This window comes from Salvia hispanica, chromosome 2 (genome assembly GCF_029641045.1).
Source record: "Salvia hispanica isolate PSC_SH4W2 chromosome 2, Shi_PSC_v1, whole genome shotgun sequence".
Classification (NCBI taxonomy): domain Eukaryota; kingdom Viridiplantae; phylum Streptophyta; class Magnoliopsida; order Lamiales; family Lamiaceae; genus Salvia; species Salvia hispanica.
Window position 1 is genome coordinate 11,650,574 of NC_142693.1, and position 20,330 is coordinate 11,670,903.

At 33.8% G+C, this 20,330-nt stretch overlaps 1 long non-coding RNA gene across 1 annotated transcript; it reads left to right on the forward strand.

Annotated features, from left to right (window-relative positions):
* The first annotated feature begins 1,476 nt into the window (after window positions 1-1,476).
* On the forward strand, window positions 1,477-7,447 carry LOC148931573 (uncharacterized). The gene is made up of 2 exons (XR_016135924.1): window positions 1,477-4,050; window positions 5,575-7,447. It is a non-coding gene; the product is annotated as an uncharacterized LOC148931573 (long non-coding RNA).
* The last annotated feature ends 12,883 nt before the right edge of the window (window positions 7,448-20,330 follow it).

The following is a 20,330-nucleotide window of genomic DNA, read 5'->3' on the forward strand; positions in this document are numbered from 1 at the left end:
CAAAATCACCGCATGGAAAGGAAGTTACACAAGTATGAGGAACATATTAGAGCGAACCGGTGTGGGTTTCAGTTCAAATGGAGATTACAAGATAGACATTAACGACGACCGGTGGGAACATGTTGTTAAGGTCAACTGCATTTTGTATAAAATCTTGTTCAATTTTTGTCTTTAATTTTTTAAGCACTGACACGAAACTATATGGTTGTTACTTGTAGCTGGACCCTAAAGCCAAGTTCATGCGTCATAAGTCGTGGCCTCTATGGGAGACTTGGAAATGCATTTTCGGCAGAGACCGCGCAACCGGAACTGGAGCCGAAAATTTGTCTGTAGCCGCGTCTCGCCTTCGTGACAATGGTGGTGGAGGTAGTGAGTGCGACGAGAGTGATTCACAACCAACATTCGTCGTTATCCTATTCGGTGATACAGAACCAACGGATGACCAAAACTTAGGCAAACAAATGAGCTCGGGAAACATCGAGAAGCAACTCGTTGGCAGTAAATCTGTTGGTGAAAAGCGTAAGGCGGCCAGTTCTGATCAATTTTTTTATGGATTTTTTGGCGAATGTACATGCTGAGAATAATTCAAGGTTGGCGGAGCTATCGGCAAAAATCGGTTACGACTTTGATCTTGGACAAGCGCGGCAATCGGTTTTTGATAAACTTGGTGATGTTGATGGATTAACCACAGTGCAGAAGTATCGTCTTTGCAATATATTGGGCGATAAACCACAAAGGTTGGAGGTGTTCATGGGTATGCCCACAGAAGCTCGGCTTGGCTATCTTCAGTCTCTGTTGGAAAATGTTTGAATGACTGTTTTATGTGTCTGAATTGTTGGTTGGTAGTAGTTTTGACTTCGTTCATGTTTGATTATCATATTAGGGGTTGTGTTTAGGAAGTATTTTATGGTTGGTGTTTCTGCACACGCTTTTGTTCTTGTGTGCATGACTTTTGTCTTCCAACTCCTTTCTATTTTGATATCTAATAGCATGCTTTAGTAGGCGTGCAATGTTAAGGAGTTAATCATGTTTTAGTTCAACTGACGATGTTCAGCTGAACCAATTAACCATCCCAGACTTCTAAACTTTCAAGTAAGTCACAAACGGTAGTGGAATTATTAAGTTTGACAATAACGCCTTAAACAATTGGAAATGAATGTATGACTTTTAACAATATTCTTTCTTGAAACCAAAACCTAATGTGTATGTTTGTGTATGATCATACAGTAATAAGCCTATTGTCATTTGTCCGCAATTTCATTTTGATAAATACTTGCACAACAGAATTACAAAGCAAAGCAAAAGCAAAAGATTGTTTAACGACCCTAATGATAACCATTGCACGAGGATATACCATACATTGGGATTACATCCGGAGACCATAACAAACAAGCAAAAGATAAAATAACACACATTGGTACACCGCAAACCCTATTACATTACAAAGAAAATCAACATTGCATGCGACACTGTAACATCCCAAAATATGCTTAAATAAAATTTATTATTTCAATAAAGAAATATCTAGATTATGACCAATAGATACATATTTTGAATTAAAACTGATCATTATTAATGGAGATTGAGCTTTATTTTAAAAATAGGAAGTCTTTGGTATTAAGAGTTGAAATTAGTGTATGAAATATTGTGAAGAGAGAACTAAAATGATTTTTGATGATGTAAATTAATTAGAAACAAAACTCCTAAATTGTTGATTTTAATACATACGTCTTGTATACTCCACAAAAGTGCCGATTAGTTTTAGTGGAGTTAAGGAATTGTTTAGTTCTCAACTTATTCTTCAAATAGAAAAAATGGTCTAGAAGGTGGATAATATTCTAGTACTATTATGAAAACAAATTGAATGACACGTCAATTAAAATGGAATTATCTACAGGAAAATATATAACCATGTGTAGTAATATATAACTAGACACTTGTCTTTATACTAACCACATAATTAAATAAAGAATTGTTGCCACATATATATATATATACACGTTTCCATCACTAAAAGGGGGGAAGGAGAAGAATCGGCCTCCATATCTCACACACGGGCAAGTAGGCTCCTTAATTCCAAGGTTAAGGCCGTTTTCCGATTAAGCGAGCAACGTATCACGAATATGGTGCTAAATCAAGGCACAAATCCTTTACCGGGGAAGAAGAAACCGGCCATAGCTGCTTCAATTCTCAAGCTTATCTTACTGCATTTCTTTCAACATTTTGGTGAATCGAAATTGTAATTGACGGAATAATGCAGAGTTGAGGTAGACCTTTGATCCTAGTCTATTTATATGACCCAAAATTGATTTAATATTGAGTTTGGAAATCCGAAAGTTTCATGCATCTCATGTTTGAATGAGTGGTGATTAAATTCTTAAAATTGTTGTAGGATATATGATCATAATATGTAATTGTCATGTTTTCATAACTATTTTATTCAAGTTGATGAAATTATACAATTATATCTATAGGGTACGGATTGATAATATTAGCCTTAAGAATAAGCTGTTATTATATTATTAAATGGTTGAAGTAGCTACAGATATGTATTCTAGGATGTGAATAGACATAAATTTCTTATTATGATTTGATTACATATAAAGGTTGATATAAGATATGTATTCTAGGATGTGAATAGACATAAATTTCTTATTATGATTTGATTACATATAAAGGTTGATATAAATTATGGGGAATTGATATGAGACCAGTGAAATTGTTTTTGTTTGAATAATCGTGATATCAAATGGTGACATCACTTATTCGGTGGATTTCTTTATCGAGTAAGAGGTGTTACAAGTTTTGGTATCAGAGCCTAGGTTTAGGCGTTCCTAAATTCAAGATGAGGTCGATATGTGATTAATAACATATTACATAATATGTTAGATTATTTCCTATATCGATGAAGTGATGCATATTCTAATGTATACCTATTTTAACTATGTTAAAAGAGATTTTACATATAGTGAAGACAATGAGTTATCAAAGTACGAGATATATCTTCTTATATGTGACTGATGTAGTGATTTTGCAGATTCGGTGAATCCATATAATTCAAGTTTCAGTAGCATTCTCTTATCCGAATAATCTATGTGATTTTTATGTTATGTGCTCTTATGTGTGATAGATGTGATTATGTGTTTAGAATATGCTTAATAAATTATATATTGTATTATACGATTTGAGTGAACATAATGGGGCCATAATTGCTTGAATTTCATTCTAGTGATAATAATATGAAAGTGGATATGTTGTGAACTGGAGTAGGGTACTATGCATTGATACTTTATTTTCTTATGTAAGTTAATTATAATGGTTATATGCTTATTGATATACTTAACTATGATTAATAATATAACCGAGTATGGGTGCTATGCGTTAAATATGAAATTGGAAAATCAGATATGACTTTCTAGTCATAGCACATTTTTTTTGGTTGATATATGATTATTATGTTAAGACAAATTATGGTTTAAGTTTTACGAAATTATAAATGATTTAAAGCTATATGAAGTTTTATGAAATAATTATATGAGATGTTGTATCTAAGAATACGTGGATGGATTAATGCAATGTGATAGTATTATGTGAATATATGTGTTAATGAGTGAGATGATGAAGTCCCGTGATTATATATGACTTATGTGACTATCAAATTCATCCATATTATTTAATATGGAATTGGAATCTAGAACTTGAACGAATGCAATATAATTAGTTGGGGATTAACCAGTCAGTAGGTTAATTGAATTTATGTTAATAGTTAAATGGCATGAAATAAGGTATTAAAAGATCTAATGGCATGAAATAAGGTATTAAAAGATCGAAGTTTGTACTATGTGCTAATAATTGAGGAGTAGTAATTAAGATACTCTCCATCATGTGAACTCGTTGCTGTTATTGCCTCTCCGGCACGACGTTGCTACGCCGCTGACCTCCTCCGTCCGATGTGACCTATCTCCATCTTCCTTCTCTTCCAATCTCCATGAAAGTGGGATTTAAAGCATAAAGTTCAACATGCTCAATCCCAAAGCTTGTGAAATTAAGGTGACTATTGATTCTAACTCACTTATGCTATCCTCTGTTATTGAATTCAGAATCAACGTGGTTGAATCTCAACTCTTGTGAAAGAAATGAATAGGACTGAGTACTTACCTACTCTTGCTTTGGTGAGTTTGTTCTAGTTACTTGGTTTGGGCAATAATTTAGTCTCTAACCTGTAAATTGAATTTGAATTGCAAATAAAAGTCGAATTTGAGATGAAATAGAGAACTGAGTTTGGTGTATTTAATTGTGTTTGGAATTATGCTGATTGATAGGTGTAAATATGATTTTGTTTAGAACTTACGAAAGAAAGAAAGAAGAATTTGAAGCTTATGTTATGGGCTGTAAAGAACTATGGAGAAGATGATTATTGATCTAATGTTTTGGAAGAGTGTCCGTGAGTTAGGAAGAGAAAGAAAGGGGAAATATGTCTTGCTTGATCAATAATATAGTACACAAATATATTGTTGAGCATGAAGTGTTAGAGGGAATTACTCAAAATATGAAATACTTGTACTTTATATCGTCCTGCCGGGCTGTACCGGTTAGTTTCGGTCACCCCAAATTGATAAAATCCTATTATAAAATTTTCTTTAGACATTATCATCACTTACGAAGGCCCCTTCAGAATTTCAACTCATTTCCTTAACGTTTGCTATTATAAAAAATTCTTGGAAAACAGTCGCCAGAATCTGTCACAAGATGGCAAGCTGTAATAAAACGTTTATCACTCCCTAATCCCTTGGAGTTTTGGGATTTGCCTTTTTGTAAATTAAACTATACATCAAGAGTTTCTTGTGGTATAGGGCTCGACTCCTATGTTGCTCCGAGCAAAAACAGATTATTATTTAAAGATAGTGTAATGCAGTGAATTTTGAAAGCTCCAAAAATTGAAAGAAGAAATAAAATTATTTTTGCTAATTAAAGGTTATTCTTTTCTTTTTTTTTTTTTTTGGTTGGAAATCTTCTTTTGCGGGGGGCTAATTACATATATTTGTGAGGCAAACGTAGTTGTTCTAAAGAATTTTAGTTATCATAATACCTAGTCTTGTTGATAAAAATTGATGTGGAATATGCGTGTGATGATATAAAGGTGAACAAACTACAAATATTAGTTGAAGAAAGGAAAGTGGTGCATGGCTGAAAGGAATAGTGAATCAAGACTTTTGAACATTATGAGGTATAGGGTATCATGCGTTCAAACTCTTTTTCATTTTACTTAAGTTAATGGTATGCATAGGTCAACGAATTTTTTTTATAATATGCCACTGATGTAATTACTTGCAAATAATCTGATTGAATATGAATATGGTGTAATAAACATGAAAATGGGTATTCAGAGATTACGTTGCTAAGTTATATATTGTTATTGGTTGATAAGTGTGATGCAAATTGAGATTGATATGCTAAGGCAGTTTATGGTTTGAGTACTATGATGAACTTTGGGGGCACAATTGTTATGGATCATAGAATGGGGTAATTATTGACAAACATGAATTGTGATATCTGATATTGGTGTGATTGGAGGAATGCTATCTGACATGGTGTGATGGAAGGAAATGATATTGATATATGGTGTGATTGAAGAAATGCTATCTGACATGGTGTGATGGAAGGATACGATAGTAATGTATGGTGTGACTGGAAGAAATATTACGGGATATGATGTGATGGGAGGAAATGTTATACGACATACATATAATGGTGTGATTGGAGAAAATGGTGTATGATGCATGGTGTGAGTGGAGGATTCGATCAGGCCTTACGCTGGGGTATTTTGCTAAGTCCAAGTGCTCGTGTCAGTTGCTTAGCACACTTGGTGCATATATGTGCAATTATGTAATAATGTTTGTGAAAACATATGAGAATAAACACATGATAATGCATGATTTAGTATATGTGATCATACATGTGTTATGGTAGAATATTGTGTGAAATTTCGGTTATAATTCTGATATACCTTGAAATCTGGAATATGAGAGCGAGTTTTGCTTGAGTTTTAATACGTAAAAGTTTGGGTATGATGGGAGGATTCGATCTGTCCTTGCTGGTGCATTTGCTTAGCTAGTATATCTGCGCTTATCGCTAGGCACAGTGAAGGGATAATTATCTGTTATTTATTGCACCTTGCTAAATTTTGACATGTGATGAATTACTGTCTCATTATAAAATGCTCCAAGGTGCTCCGAATCTTTGAGAATAGTTATATGTTTGTTTTGACTTTGGAAATCTAATATCAAGTCTGAACATCTGAAATATGCAAGTTTTGCTCTGATGGTTGAATTGATAATGCTACTAAATTATGTCCAATAGGTGATAACATCATGCTTATGTGATCTTGATAAAACAATATATGATTGTGGGTTAATGTGACATTATTGACGTAATTAATATAGTACATATGTTATTGAATGTGATGTTAAATATGAGATTTGATGCGGAATATGTTGCTGTTCACTGACTTAGTTAAATTTCGAGGACGAAATTTTTATTAAGGGGGGGTAGAATTGTAACATCCCAAAATATGCTTAAATAAAATTTATTATTTCAATAAAGAAATATCTAGATTATGACCAATAGATACATATTTTGAATTAAAACTGATCATTATTAATGGAGATTGAGCTTTATTTTAAAAATAGGAAGTCTTTGGTATTAAGAGTTGAAATTAGTGTATGAAATATTGTGAAGAGAGAACTAAAATGATTTTTGATGATGTAAATTAATTAGAAACAAAACTCCTAAATTGTTGATTTTAATACATACGTCTTGTATACTCCACAAAAGTGCCGATTAGTTTTAGTGGAGTTAAGGAATTGTTTAGTTCTCAACTTATTCTTCAAATAGAAAAAATGGTCTAGAAGGTGGATAATATTCTAGTACTATTATGAAAACAAATTGAATGTCACGTCAATTAAAATGGAATTATCTACAGGAAAATATATAACCATGTGTAGTAATATATAACTAGACACTTGTCTTTATACTAACCACATAATTAAATAAAGAATTGTTGCCACATATATATATATATACACGTTTCCATCACTAAAAGGGGGGAAGGAGAAGAATCGGCCTCCATATCTCACACACGGGCAAGTAGGCTCCTTAATTCCAAGGTTAAGGCCGTTTTCCGATTAAGCGAGCAACGTATCACGAATATGGTGCTAAATCAAGGCACAAATCCTTTACCGGGGAAGAAGAAACCGGCCATAGCTGCTTCAATTCTCAAGCTTATCTTACTGCATTTCTTTCAACATTTTGGTGAATCGAAATTGTAATTGACGGAATAATGCAGAGTTGAGGTAGACCTTTGATCCTAGTCTATTTATATGACCCAAAATTGATTTAATATTGAGTTTGGAAATCCGAAAGTTTCATGCATCTCATGTTTGAATGAGTGGTGATTAAATTCTTAAAATTGTTGTAGGATATATGATCATAATATGTAATTGTCATGTTTTCATAACTATTTTATTCAAGTTGATGAAATTATACAATTATATCTATAGGGTACGGATTGATAATATTAGCCTTAAGAATAAGCTGTTATTATATTATTAAATGGTTGAAGTAGCTACAGATATGTATTCTAGGATGTGAATAGACATAAATTTCTTATTATGATTTGATTACATATAAAGGTTGATATAAATTATGGGGAATTGATATGAGACCAGTGAAATTGTTTTTGTTTGAATAATCGTGATATCAAATGGTGACATCACTTATTCGGTGGATTTCTTTATCGAGTAAGAGGTGTTACAGACACGGTGTGAAACACCGACAAAATACGTTGATAACTTCAACATGTGGTCATTTAGGTTGGCTGGATTTTGCTGTTTCAGGCGAGACACCGGAAGGAGAGTTCGATGCACACGAACTACCAAATGGAGACAGGTTTTTAAACCCTTTAAGTGCGGTCATCTCATCGCTTGTGCTATGGTTCGGGCGGACCACCTCAACGAGTGAACGAGTGTTCCTACCATGGCCAAGATCCACGGTTTTCGGAATTGGATCAGTACTTGAGGCGGCAACCGAATGGTTAACATCGTTGTCTACGAAGAGCTTTCGACGCACACCGACCCTTGGGATTGCAGCCAAATCTGTACCATCCGTTCTATCGACATCCACATCACATCCATATGATCCCCGTCGTCGGAGGACGACGTATCCTCATCCGAGGATGATGCATCTTTCACATCCACATTTTTCGTGTCGCGTGCGTCTCCACATCCAAACAGAATGCATAGTCAGTCATACTCAGACTCTCCATGATAGTAATAAGCTGTCGCGAAAGGGTTGGTCTTCATGCACAACATTAACCATTTATTACAATCCAAAACAATATACAATAATAAAGTAAGATAGCTAACGTTAATGAACACACCTTCATGATCGACAGCCATACAATGTCTGCAACGTACACAAAATTCTCGTCTCTACCCCACTAAGTACCTTTGGATGAGATGAGTTGGTTGAATGTTCTACGTCTAGCTGCAAGGAAACACATACGAATGACTTAGAGACACGTCGGTGAATGTAAAGCCACAACGACCATGCAACTCCCGGGCTAACAACGACATGATGTGTGTGGGAAAATCGCCACCTTCCCAACCGATTTCTTCCTTTAATCGTAGCATGATGTCGATGAGCCCGGAATCGACTTGGGTTGACCAACTTCCATTGTATAAATATTGTGATTGCAATGGTACATTAAGCAATATCATGAGGGAGTTGTAGTGTTGCATGCTTCAGTTGAGAATGATTTAGACACCACTGAAATTTGGCTTATATAAAGGGTAAGCATTTAATTTTGTGAATGACTTATAACTATTACAAACATCATTACCCTATGAACTTATTACTACTGTTGTCAACAAATGCTTCTTAGCAAACAATCAGATTTGTACTATATATATTCTTCCCTATCTTACTGGTACACTCATTTAATAAACACCATGACTTTGGACACTCCAAATCAATCTGCGAACACAACATTTGAAAAAGATGGTCCAAATCTTCATAGGCACTAGCCGAACACGGTTTTGCATGTGCTCCCTTACGCTTCAATTAATTACATGGGTCATCATCGGGTAGTAGTTGAGGGGATTAGGAGTTTGTAGACTTATTCAATGCACTTCATCTTCAAATCTACTAAAACGAATGGTGATAAATAGATATTGGGAAGACAGGCTAAGGGAAACTATGATGGAGTAGGGTTGCATACCTACACTATTGGGCTCGCCTTTTGGGACCGATTTGACGTGGTTGTATGATTACATGCCACATGGGGGTGCGTTGTCCTATCCTCCTAATTGGTTTGGCATTTTATATGCGGATTATTTTATTCTACATTGTCATGCATAGTAAGCATTTTATAGTCAGGCATCTTCATTGTCTACGTTGTGTAATATATTTTGCATGGATGTGTATAGATTACTCCCGCTAACGTAAAACTCAAAAAACGCAAAAGTTTACGAAGACAAAACACATACTTCGGCTAACACAATCATAACAATATCACATAAGTTAACGAAGACAAAACATATACTTATGCTAACACAAACAAACGCATTATACCATAATACACCAAAACATTAGTGGATCCAAAATCAAAATTAAAACATAGTTCTTACTCCTACATCCACTAAAACACAGTAATGTGCATCAATAAGATTACCGCGACAACCTATAATAAATTCATCGATTAAGCTTTGACAGACATAACCACGATAACCTCAATCAATTTATCACTTAGGCTTTGGCGGAGTAACCACTTCCCCCATGTCGTCATCGGCTGGCGAATCTGGACCGAAGAACTCTTGTAGAAGGTTGTATTGTAGCTCATCCCAGAGATAGTACGCGATAACAAACTCATTCTCCTGCAAAAGCCAGGGACAATTTAAACAACTGAAACAAAAGAAAACAAAACAAGAACAACATTTACATAATACTGATTTTTACCGCAAGCATCTGATGCCACACCACATAAAATGTTGCATTCTTCTAGTATGTGGTAGTGAATGGATGTGTCTATAGTACTACTCCCCTTTTTGAGTTAATACCATTACACTCATTTACCTTTTCAACAGAACGTGAGATAATGGTGATTTAGTGAAGTGTGGACTCCATTTACCCAAAATGGAAAAAAGATAATGAGTTATTAAATCATGAACCTCCTAAAATAAAAATAAAAATGTAGAAGAATTTGGTGGACACAACTTTTTAATTGCAGTTTTAAAACTGGAGTTGAAAAATCTAGTGTAAATAACAATTCCATAGATGTCACTCCAACTCAATGCTCTCAAAGCTCGATACTACATTCAAAGAGAGTGTTGCAACTTCACAACCAAATTGTTTCTTTTTCAGTGGAATTTCACCACCAAATTGTTATTTCAAAGAGGTTGTTTAATATAGGCAATTTCACCACCAAATTGTTAGCTATTGGTGAATGATATTTATAAGGGGGTATAAGTCACTTTTTTTGTCAAACTTACCCATGCATGGATTTTTTGTTGTAGATATGAACTTAGTACTCTCTGGACTGTCATGATAGTTACACAAGCTTTTATAGAATTTAAGGGCATGATTGAGCAGTGAGCGATCTTCCCTAACTTCATAGAATTTTCCTGCCTTTGAACTATAATAAACTTGAAAACAAATTCATTTTGCATAAATTCATAAAAGAACAATGTTGCTTAGACATTTGTGCAACCTTAATAGCATATATACCTGAGCAGAGGCAGAATTGTAACTTCATCTGAGATGCAGTTAGGCAATTTCTTCAAGTTCTGCAGTTAGTGTTATTTGGAGAAATAAAAAACGGGAAATGTAACTAAAGCTTGTATTTCCTTTAATGCCTTTGACTTTTTGGGCATTTTCATGGGACACCTAGGTTTCGGTAGCTCACAACCAAATGCTCTAACAAGATCCATTCCTCGTGCTAACCTTTTATTAGATTCATTGCATCTGTTATAGCACCTTTGAAGTATGAAAACTAGTCACATTAGTTATTAGGCCATTAAATTTCAATACAAGAGGCTATAAGTTTATGTATACTGTCAAACACTTTCAGCAAGCATAAATTTGATAACAAAATTTGACTATTAATTTGACGGATTAGGTACCATCCTACTTTTGGAAGCTTGACGGTATATACAAACAAAATATTATGGATGTTTATAAACTAACTATTCTATTATGTTTCTCAGGATCACTTGTGGATGTGTTAAGTGATCCTGATTTACCAAACCTTGCATTCTTCAAAGAGGTATACATCGTTGTACATTTTATTTAGTTTTTTCATCTATGATGTTTTTATTAATTAGTTTTTAATAAAATAGGCCGATAGTTGTCTGTTGTTGACTAATCCCAAGTGCATTCTTCCCGTACGTGACCAAAGAAATTCGAGTAAGATTTGAAATGAAATTCTTTATTTGAATTAGTACAACGGTAATCATTTTCGATGCTTGTTTTAGATTTATGTACTGGATTTGTCGTCACTGCGACGATGTACGGTGAAGAGGTTGCAAAAAAAGGTCCTCCCAAGAAGGATCTGTACAAGAATTAATGGACTACATACATTGGTACAAGCGTTCTTATTTGGTTGAATCTAATGGTCCATTTAAAGTCTCACCTCAGGGGTTTGGGTGTGACTTCATAACAACATTTAATTATATCAAAAGACATGGCCTATGCCCAAAAATAATTTACTCATGGGTGGGGCGTTGTATTCCTACAGATCCTACACAACCTATTATGTATGATCGTAAGAAAGACAAGTGGGATGGTGCTACTGAAGTCGGGACACATAAAGTACAATATGTAAGTAAATTTACCGTGCATACTTTCTTTAAAAAAACGTCTGAATTTTAATATTTTTAACTATTCATTTTGTTGGAATATAAATGATATATGTTGGAGGAGTAATTTAGTTTGGATGAAATATTTGAGAGGAGAATGGGTGGAATATATGTGAAATGGTTTAGGAGAGGTTGGTGATGTGGGAAAACAAAGGAACACTTTTATTTCTCAAACTTTCTCAAGTTCTCAACTTGTTCAACTTGTTACAATTCACCCATATTTATAGGTAGGGGTGGGTAAACGGTTTTTGGTTATTCGGTTAACCGAGAACCGAATCGATACCGGTTGATTATCGGTTAACCAATAATCAAAATTTACAGTTATCGGATCGGTACCGGTTTTACGTTTTTGTTCCAAGTTGGTTATCGGTTATAACCACCGGTTTCGGTTGTCGGTTATAACCACCGGTTATCGGTAACCATCGGTTATAACCGATAACCAAATTAAATTCAATTTTAATTTCAATTATATGTTTATTTAATACTAGAAGAAATTATAATTTACTTTCAAACTTTGTCACAATGGAAGAAATTGTAATTTATATTTAAATTTTGTCAAAGTCTCGTATTGCAATGTCAAAAAAGTCCATTTTAATTTGTGTCACTATCAATTGTAGTATTATACTTATAAATTTATATCTCAAAGTCAATAAAGTGCTTAAGCATTACTATTTCGAAAATAGAATAACCCTTCACTTATTATTGGAGAAAAGTTTTAAAATTATAGATCATGTAAAGTTTAAGTATTTTAAAGTGCCTAAACAATTTATGTATTACTTGTAAACAGAATAATAATAATAATAATAATAATAATAATAATAATAATAATAGATGAAATGTTACAAGCTAAAACCATAAACAATTTTAATAATCATTATATTTTTAATTAATAATAGAAGAAATTGTAATTTACTTTAAAACTTTGTCAAAATAGAAGAATTTGGTGTATTGTTTTAAGCAATTCAGTTAGTTCAGTTAATACTGATAACCGACTGGTTCTAACCGAGTCGGTTATTAAGTAACCGAACTTGAGATTCGTTCGGTTCCGGTTAGTTTTTTGACGAAATTTTGGGTTCGGTTAACTAACTAGAATTTTCTACTTAATTCTTTAGTATTCTAAATTTCTAGATTTTTATGGATGAAAATCTAGATATTTGTTGAATAATATCTATTATCTAGAGGATTCTCCTAAAATATCTAGATATTTCTACTAAAATATCTAGATATTCTACTACTCCTTAAAATTCTAGAGAATTCTATTTAATATCTAGATATTTACATCTCCAATTCTAGATAATTCTACATAATATCTAGATATTTATATAAGGGTTTTTGACCTTAAAAATCATAAACTTTGCCCGAATTCCGATTTTTCTCACAAACTTTCAAATTTGTTTTTAAAACCATCAACTTTCGATTCGTATGCAATTTGTCAACCCGATCCGAATACCCAATTTCCACTTAAATTTCGGCACGAAATTGTCCAACGTGGACGCCGTAAAAATGACTGGGCAACGGCGTTGTTTTGTGCACACCCTAATTTAAAACACGTATCATGTTTATTGGAGCATTTAAGCTCGACTTCCACCATCATTGGAGCATTTTCTTCTAGATTTCAACCCGATTCAAGCCTCCATTGGAGCATTTTCTTCCAGATTTCAACTCCAGCCAGTTGTATTCTTCAATTTGTCGTGTATTGGACTGATTTGGTTGATAATTGCTTTCTGATTATTTGTGTCGTTTGCTTTTGTTTAACTTATTTTGGGTATTTTGGTTTCGAATTAGGGTTGCACGATGAGTTTATCTGAAAATTTGGGTGTTTGGGTGTTCGGATTAGGGTTATAGGTGTTGCTTAGGTGCTTGAGATGTCGTCTTCTTCACAAACATCAAGCTTGAACTCGGTTGGAATCATATGGAATATGTTATATGCAATCATGGAGTTCCTGCTGAGCCCAACTTCCAACTTTCACCTTCTTCTCCAATCTCCAATCGTAAATCTCAAAGGGGAAAAGCGGCTACTTGAGAAAGACGAAGTGTGTTTGTGATGGAATACGAAGAAGCCCTAGGTTTTGGAGCTTTTCTTTAGTTTAATTGTAATTATTTGTTTAATATTTGTTTATTATTTATTTATTATTATTTAGTCTATACATATTATTTTATATTTAATTTCCATATCACCATAAGTATGCCAAATAGGATCCAGCTATCCCTTGATATGCCAAATAGGATTATTTATGACATGTATACAAGCCGGCGTTCACCGCAGACCCGCCTCTGACCCGCCGTGAGAAATTGCATACGAATCGAAAGTTGATGGTTTTACAAGCAAATTTGAAAGTTTGTGGGAAAAAACGGAATTCAAGGAAAGTTTATGGTTTTTAAGGCCAAGAACCTTTTATATAATATCTAGATACTTACAAAATCAAGTTTATATTTTTAATATTCCAACACATTTTTGGTACAGGATGAAAAAATCAAGATTACAACTTTTGCAAAATTGCTAGTCTGGAAGATGTTGAAAAAGTGCTGCGTAAGCGACCGGTAACCGGTGTGATAAAGTCAACATTAGAATTCATGGGGTGTAATAATGGGGTATGACATCATTTTTAATTCTCAACTTTTCACACTCCAGTTTAATATTTGATAACATTATTAATTGATAAAATTGTTACTTGCTAGGATATGTTGAAATATGATCACCCATCAGTGTGTATGGGCTTGGAAAGTCATTCCGTAACCCTTGTAGGTTATGGACATGACGGCAGCGACAAGTACTACATTGTTCAGAATTCATATGGTCTCGATTGGGGTTATCGTGGGTACTGCAAAATCTGGAGGGACCCTGTTAAGGACTTTTACGTTCCCGTACATACTAAGAGTCTGGTGACAGTTCTGGTTCAACATCAAGTAAGAAAAAATTTTAGTCTCTCTCTATCTATATATACTCCATATATTTTGTAATGATCTAATTTTATTTTATTTGTTTATGATTGTAACATCATTTGCAGATTAGCAAACTTGTCACCTTATCAAGGTCGTGAAGGTTGTATGCATGACATTCTTCAAGGTTCAATTTACATATTTGGATATTGTATTTGACTTAAACTTTGTTATCAAGAAAATTGCCCAAGTAGCTTAATTTTGCCAATAAGGCTAATTTCTATATACTCTCTTGTTTCTGGTGATAATTGCATTCTGTTTGCTCATTAAAAATCGGTTATAACTGACTTGCGGTTATTAATCAGTCATAGTTTGGTAGCTAACATACCAAGTATTCATAATCCAATAATTGTCCTTCTATTCTTTGCTAAAACTTGTGTTTATTGTTTTAAGCTCATAATAGTCCGTTAAATAAACCTAGACTACTAGTATCTGTGTTAAATTAGTAATAGGATTTAGTCTTAGTAATGAAATTTTGATTAATTGTTTCCATCTAGTGTTTCTTTAAATGATTAATGAATGAATGAATCATGAGCTTCGATTCATATTTGAGTCTTCTGTCATGAAGATTGGTCATATAGTTATTTTGGATATTTGTGAATGTTATGATCCCTTTTTTATCATGTTTGATTTCATTCAATGGAACTTGAAGAGCAGTATATTGTGAATGCATTTGCTTATCTATGGCTAAACTATGTGACTCCAATTCCAACTGTCTTTTTTTTTATATTTATTTTATATCTATGTATTTTTCTTATTATTGTTATTATTATTACTTCTGTTTTTGTTTCTTTATCTATTTTTATGTTTTTCTTATGTTATGTCATCTATTTTTTATAAATTGTACTGTTTTACATCTAAGTAATTAACTTATTTATAATATTATTCGTTATCAATAATGTAACTATGTAAATATATCATCACATTAAGTTTGTTGTGATCATCACCAAGATCTCCTAGCACCCTAAGTTTCTCTTCTGCGAATCTTTGGAAAATCAATGATAGGTTCTCAAGATCTAACACTTTATCACAAAAGGCATAATTTTCCTCTTCCAAGACATTATGTTTTTCCTCGGAATGCATGATACTTCCTTTAAAGATCTTTTCTCCTCAGAACCCTAAACTCTATAGGTTTTCACTTTGTAAGTCCTCTTGCATGTCTGTTAGCTTTGAGTTCAAATTCTCAAATCTGGATCATCAGAGCTTCCTTTTTGCGGTCTTCCTCCCTCAGTTTTGTGTTTACTCTTTATTCATCTCAAGGGGTGTAGAAGAGTCAGTCTGCAACTGTAACACTTGCTCAGTCTTCAGCTTGAGCTCATGCTCTAGGTTGCCCTTTTCCACCTCGACATTCTTTGAATGTAATCCCACTTCCTTAATCCATGTGACAAGAACTTAGAATGCAACATACCGCTCCAGATTTCCTTCATCAGCAAATGTTGGAGTGTACTTGATAGCTGGCTGTTGTAAACCTGGTCTAGTTCCACGTTATCCGCATAGACACAATCCTTAGCAATGCTGAGAACCTTCAATAACTGACAGGTCCCTGACCTCAGAGTACTGAAATGATCTGACATCAATCTGATATTAGACTGCTGCCAGCTGAGATTGTCATGTTCTAGCCGTGAGATCTCCTTTTCCGATAAACTAGACTACTCAATAAGTTTGCAATTCTTTGTGACCTGAGCAGTCGTGCGTAACACAAATATCTCAATTTCACTAGCTATGGCACTATCAAGCGCATGATAGAGTTCTGTCTTTCTTCTTCTGTGTTCTTCTTGCAGATTATGCATATCAGATTGAATTACAGTCAGTCGAGCTTTGTTCATCTCAATGACACTTGAACTCTTCAACTTTGCAAAGAGTTAATTCTTTCTCATATTCTAGATTCTCACATCTTCCTATAAGTTCTCCATGAAGTTTCTCCAGATCTACCAGTCTTCTCTGAGTTTGTTCCAGCTGAGTAGTTAAACTGGCGTGAATCTTCCAAGATTTTTGATTTGGCCTTTAAAGCTTCAAGCTGATGGTGTGCATCATACGAACTGTGTTGTTCTCTGTGAGTTTCTCTAGATTCTTGTCTGTTTCCTGCAATTGTTCTAGCTCTTCTATCTTCCCTCTAACAGCATCTAATTCAGCGGGAGGACTTCAAGATCGAAGTTTTCTCAAGAAGCTGTTCCATAATTTCCATTTTCAGCTACATTCCCTCTGGCAAGTTTCTTCACTGATGATCTCAAGGATTCTGGATTCAAGCCTACTTCATGTGCCTGGTCCAAAGTTGAATGGTGCTTCATGTTCAGATCATATAGTTCCTTTTTCATGCACTAGATCTCTTGCTGCAGTGCATTTTTCTGTTGATTCCGTTAACCTAGAAATCCCATTCCAGCATATCCTGTATTGATAATGCAGAATCAAGATGCTTGTTCTCCTGCTTAACCTTAGAATGATTTTGGGTCTCGGAGCTCCTCCCGAGCGCAATTGTTCTTCTTGTACAGCAGCCAGCGGCGTATACACGCTGGAACAAGGGGTACAACTGTACCCCAAAATTTTCTACTTTAATACTATATGTAGTCCCATTTTCATACAATCCATCGGTGGCCCAGTGGAAAGTATTTTTCAATTTAAATTTCTCTTCTCCAAATTAACTTGGTTTTAATTAATATCACCTCTAATTCAATTTTATTTTGTTCTCAATTCATATTTAAGTTTTATTAATTATTATGTTTTTAACAAATTTATTAGTTTAACCACTAACTTGATATAACTGGATTGAAATAAGTTTTATAAAGTACTCCATATTTATAAAACTAACATCCTCATTATATTCATATCTATATAATATATTGCTAAATAGAAAAAACATGAATACTTGTATTTCAAATGTATAATTTACGTGATAATATAAAATAATTTACTTTTATTTAAAATGAAGTTTTTTGATTAAAAAAAAATAAAGACAGACATTTTATTTTTAAAAAAATAGAATAATTGAAAAAACATAATAAAGAAAGCAAAAAAGATTAGTCACATTTTGAAATTTTAAGTGGTCGTAATTATTTTTTCACCTCCAAATTGAAAATACTGGATACGCCACTGAGTCAGCAGCCCATAGTCTTCCCAGTTCCTTACTTCCTTCTGCTTCTCTGTAAGCTCTTGAGATTGAGTTCCCATCTTCAACATCAGTAAAGACTGGTTCGATTTTTCCAAGATCAGACATTGTTCCTCAGCACCTTTTAACTTGGACACTTAATTTTCTATCTCCCTATCGAGGTGCTTTGCCTCCTCGTTGGCCTATGTGAGTTTCTTCTCCAGACTTTAAATTGTCTCCAAGCACAGCTGGTTTACTTTCCTTTTTCGTCGATGAGGTTTTGAATGATGTTTAACATCTACAAATTTCATGTTAGATTGTGTTAGTGGTACATCTAATACGGTTTTTGAGGAGACTTCTCTTTGACGCAATATCATCATTTAATTGCTTTTCTACAAAGTTTTTTTTTTTGTACACAATAAAATATTTATTTCAATTTAGGGGTGTGATAAAGATGTATGTTAATTTACTTTAGTAAAACATTTTTTTTACAATTTTGACAAACTAAACACTATCTTTTTTGATGAGATGATTGTTTGGCTTATGTGCATAAAGATGCTAAAATTATCTTCTTGAATACAAAACTCCCGGTAAATAAAGAAATACTCCTAGTACAAAATTATCGTTTTCAATTCTGGAATTTAGTATCCAAGAAAATAAAATTAGGTTGATAAGGGAATTTATAAGTTTGGTAAGAAAAGAGACATCTTTACAAATTCCAAACAAGTATTCTAACAGTAATTGATAGTGAAAGAATATATAAGAATATGATTGGATTAAAAATTAAGAAGCTGAAGCTGAAAAGCGTGGTTGGGAGAGGCGTCCACTTTCTTCTTCTTTTTGAATTTTGCTAAGAGTAGTCAAAATTGGTTCTAAACCTATAGCCAAAATATGAATTTGGTGCAAAACATTCACTTTTTGAAAATCGGGTCCAAACATTTGAAATCGTTATCGAAGCGGTGCTAAACATTTGAAATCGTTATCGAAATGGTCCTTTTCTGTCAAAAACTAACGGGCAACGCCTAATTAATGATTTTTTAAACTTGATTAATACACTAATACATAATTAATTAAATAAAATTAAATATAAAATTAATAAAATGCTTAGAAATTTTAAAATTGACTATTTCTCCCTCTTTTTCCTTCTCTTCCACCTCTCATTCGTTCTTCCTAAATCGGAATCTCTCTCTTCTCTCTGGTGTTCAACGTCGTCGCGTCTTTCTCTCGACTGACAACGAGCAGGCAGAGGCGACGGAAGCGAAACCATCTTCCAACAATAGCGACCGCGTCGGGAGAGATAACAACGCCGGACCGCCGAGAAAGAAAATTGAGAGAGAGATGAGGAGGACCGAAAGAAATGGGGGTTGATGGCGACAGCAATAGTGGACGGCGACGGTTTTGATCTCAGACAACAGCAATGCAGAGAAACACGCGATGACAACGATTTGTGGAGGAGCAAGCAGAGAGAGAAAGACGCGACGACGTTGAGCGCCGGAGAGAAGAAGAGAGAGATTCTGATTTAGGAAGAACGAAGGAGAGATGGAAGAGAAGGAAAAAGAGGGAGAAAAAGTCGATTTTGAATTTCTTAGCATTTTATTATTTTTATATTTAATTTTGTTTAATTAATTATGCATTAGTATATTAATTAAGTTAAAAAATCATTAATTAGGCGTTGACCGTTAGTTTTTGAACGAAAAGGACCACTTCGACAACGATTTCAAATGTTTAGGACCACTTCGATAACGATTTCAAATGTTTTGGACCCGATTTTCAAAAAGTAAATGTTTTGGACCAAATTCGTATTCTGACTATATGTTTATGACCAATTTTGACCTTTGTTCTTTTGTTAAAATATTAGGGTTTCTTTTGATTTTAGGTTTTGGGCCTCCCTTTTTGGGCCAAATAATTTTGTGGTATAACCTCTCAAATATTCTAGCATGGACCGAAAATTTTAGAAGAAAGGAGAAATTTGGGCTTTGGAGCCTAAGTGAGGAAATGGACTTTATCTCTTAATTTTGGGTTTGATATTATTTGAGTTGTTTGAAGTGTTTAAAAATTAATCTTGTGATTAATTATTTTATTTTTCTTCTTTTAGTTGAATCTCTAGATTTAATTAATACTTTATCATCCTTAAATTAATTTCTTAAAGATTTAGAAATGTAGGAGTCCAATGAACTCTCTCCCAAATAATTGACAATTTCTTTTAAAGTCTCTTATATAATAGAAATGTTTGAGCTCAATGATAATAGGGTCCACATTTCACTAACTCATTTCACTCACATTTCATTTAAAATTACTATATACAACTGAGACTCATATTTCACTAACTTTTTTCTACCCACTTTTCTTAACATCTCTTAAAGGAGTGAACTACGCAAATGCTCCCTGAACTACGC